The 3,858-nt window shown below is 39.7% G+C and overlaps 1 non-coding gene across 1 annotated transcript; it reads right to left on the reverse strand.

The window, feature by feature from the left end:
* Window positions 1–206: 206 nt before the first annotated feature.
* On the reverse strand, window positions 207–313 carry LOC118492754. Its single transcript, XR_004894756.1, has one exon. It is a non-coding gene; the product is annotated as a small nucleolar RNA R71 (small nucleolar RNA).
* Window positions 314–3,858: the final 3,545 nt, after the last annotated feature.

Below are 3,858 nucleotides of genomic sequence, written 5' to 3' on the forward strand. Positions count from 1 at the left end.
TACATATTACTAATTTCTTAGAAATATGTGATACCTTTCGGATCAATGGAGCATTAAACGACGCCATCCGCTTTCGAATGTTTCCATTTTCACTAAAAGACCGAGCTAAGGCTTGGCTTAATTCCCTCCCAGTTGGTTCAGTAAACACATGGGATGAACTAGCCCAAAAGTTTCTATATAAGTATTTCCCTCATGCTAAAACGGCTAAATTAATGATTGAAATTAATACATATTCACAAGAGGATGGGGAGTCCTTATATGAAACTTGGGAAAGGTTCAAGGAGCTACTAAGAAAGTGCCCTCATCACGGGTCTTGCGGTGTGGCAACAAGTATCCACTTTCTACAATGGGTTGTTGCCACACACAAGACAAACACTTGATTCTAGCTCCGGGGGACTTCTAGGTAATCGTCGCCCAAATGAAATATATAATCAAATTGAGGAAATTGCTCAAACCAATTTTCAGTGGCACACTCCCGGAGGCAATAAATCTATTGCGCCGGGCGCCCATAAGGTTGATGAAAGCACTTCTTTACAAGCCCAAATCGAGGCCCTTTCTTCAAAAATCAAAAAACTAGAAATGGCGAAAACAATCTCGGTCATGGCTTGTGAAGGGTGTGGTGGGCCACATGAAAATTGGAGTTGTATGAAAGAATTAGATCATCAAACATAGTCGGTAAATTACATTGATAATAGACCTAGACTGTCGGGTCCTCCAACGGGTACCTACAACCAAGGATGGCGTAACCACCCTAACCTTGGTTGGAGAGAACCCGGCAATGGTAGTAACCAACAAAATCTAAACCAACGAACAAACTTTCAACAACCAAGAGTCGAGTCACAAAATTTCTCTCAAAAACAAGGTGGACGAGAAAGGCTTGAATATACTATATCTCGCCTCATCTCCGACACCGAAAGAAAAACTCGGATCGATTTCAACAATTGGAATCAAATTTTAGAAATCAACAAGCTAGTATACAAAACATTGAAAAGCAATTAAATCAAATAGCTCAGAATTTCTCCGAGAGACCACAAGGCGCGTTACCAAGTAATACCGAAACCAACCCAAAGGCGCAAGTACATCTCAAAAATTGAGAAATCGTACCGTAGGTCCCGAAGAGGCTCCATCACCGCCAACTGGAAGAAGCCAATCCACAACTCCACCCACGCCCCAACAAGAGAAGGCTTCTCCACCAATTCAAGAGCCTACTAAGATTCCTCCGGTTCCATACCCCGGTCGGTTAATTCGTCAAAAGACCGATGAGCAATTCGCAAAGTTCGAAAATTTACTAAAACAATTGCATGTTAATATTCCATTTATCGAAGTCCTAACTCAAATGCCTAAATATTCAAAATTTATGAGGGACTTCCTCACTCATAAAGGAAAATTGAATCATTGCAATTAGTTAATTTAGGCGAAGAATGCTCCGCCTTACTACTCAACAAACTCCCGCAAAAGAAGCTTGACCCCGGAAGCTTCACAATCTCGGGGCAAGCATCAACCTCATGCCCTCATCAATGTTCAACCGACTCGGCTTAGGGAAAACAAGCCCTACAAAAATTAGCATACAACTCGCCGATAGATCTGTCAAATATCCACAAGGTGTCGCTGAAAATCTACTGGTCAAAGTCGGCAAATTTGTCTTTCCGGCCGACTTTGTCATACTAGATATGGAGGAAGATGCCGAAGTACCACTCATCCTAGGGAGGCCATTCCTAGCTACGGCCCAAGCAGTGGTAGATATGAATGATGGAACACTAACATTGAGGATTGGGGACGAGGAAATGAAGTTTGGAGTTGGAAAAAGAGTAGAAGACGACGGCCGGGTCAACTACATGAAGGTCATTGACTCAAGTTTGGATGATGCTCTCCGACGGTGTAGCATGGGATGCCAAACATCCCACTTGGGTAACATATGACCAAGCTTTGGGTCTAGCCAAGGACCCTTATAAACGTGTCGCACCACGGGGCATTCCGCGGAACTATCCTTAGTTTAGTTTAGATTAATTTTTTTTATGTTTTCTAGTTTAGTTTTAATTTTCAGGAATAAAACACACTTGGGATGGTGAAGGATACTAAGGGAAACTTAAACCAGCACCCCATGCACAAAAACAGGGCCATCCGACAAATTTTTCTTCATTACAGCAAGTTCAGCACGGGCCGTGCCCGCCCAACACGGCCCCGAGCTGCACAATCTGCAGAAAATGCCCAGTTCAGGTAACTGGACACGGGGCGTACTCATTGAACACGCCCCCGTGTCCAGGCTTCTGTTTCTTTTTATCAAGTTCTGTTACTGGCGATCTGAACATGGGGCCGTGCCCAGACACCATGGGGCCGTGTCCAGACGCCCAGTAACATAAAATTTTGCTTTTTCACACCTTTTTACGCATTCAATCAACCTAAAACTTATTTTTGGGACACATTGAGTACAATGTGTAATTTAAGTGTGGGGGGGGGGGATGCTAAAACCTTGAATCTTGCAAGTCCTAATTAACAAGCCTTACACAAAACTCTATTGGAACCGCTAATCACCCCAAATTTTTTTCAAAAATTTTTATTTTTTTTACTTGTCTAGGTTTAATTCGGGAATTTCAAGTTCTAAAAATGTTATATTTTTACAAATTTACAACCGATAGCGTCGTGATAAAAAGAACCAACATAAGAAAATAATGAAACGGCATGACAAGTTTAATTAAAATCTGATTATATATACTTGATCACATAAAAACTCATTCCCACAAAAAGTGAGCTTTGAGCCTTTATTGAGCATACAAATACATATCTTTAAACTAAATGCTCATTTTTCGTTTCTTGTGTGAATAGCCGCTTGGTTCTTACGACTCTAGAACTTGCCACGACGATACATTCCCGGTCCTTACCAACTTAAACCCGAGTAAGTAAATGATGGAGGCATTAGGACTACCCCTTTTTATTTATACACCATTATTTTCTTTTTTTTACCACCTACCCAAAATCCCCCTAGTTAACCCCTTTGAGCCTAAACCTTTTCATTTCTTAACCCAAAACAAACACCCTTTTACCCACCTAAACCCTTTTTCATTTTAAACCCTTTATTTTAGTAACAAAGCTCGGTTTTTATTATGACTTGAAAAAAAAATGATAATGAAGCCAAAAGAAATAAACAAACAAGTCTATCTAAAAGAACTTTGTTTGAAGAAATGCTTCATCAAAATAAAAAGTTACAAAATAATAACAAGTCTTACGAAAACCAACGCTTTTTACGTCTTTCGCCCTTTTACTAACCACTAACCCAACCACCTACCTTGAACCCAAGCCTAACCCTTCACCCAAAAGTCCTCTTGATATTTACAAAGGTGTATAGTTAAAAAGGAGGAGGATTGATTACTTGACAAGCTTATGGTAGGAGTAAGTTCCATGCCGCTCTCGAGTGATTCACTAAAATACATCTTCGGCCGAGTGTTGAGTGATCCCACGTGAGGTATGTGAACTTGTATATAAATGGAATTTTAAAAAAGGCATGTTATGCCCTAATAAGTAATTTATCTTATGTAATGTTTTAAATAAATCATGATGAATAGGATTGTAAATAAATAAAAATAAAACTTAGTAAAGAATCTTGGAAATCCCGACACTCTATGACAAGCCCAAAAACCTTCTCTTCTACCCATTCCATTTGGAAGTGTAAAGCCACATTATAAAGAGTTTTGCTTGAGGACAAACAAAGATTCAAGTGTGGGGGTATTTTATGTGCACAAAATGCAACATATAAATTACATCAATTGTGGCATAAAACTAACCCTTTTTTAGTACTAATGTTGGAAAAAGTGTGTTTTTGTCTTCCTTTTGTATTTTCAGGATTAAATGAGCTCAAATGAA

This window comes from Helianthus annuus, chromosome 5 (assembly GCF_002127325.2).
Source record: "Helianthus annuus cultivar XRQ/B chromosome 5, HanXRQr2.0-SUNRISE, whole genome shotgun sequence".
NCBI lineage: Eukaryota > Viridiplantae > Streptophyta > Magnoliopsida > Asterales > Asteraceae > Helianthus > Helianthus annuus.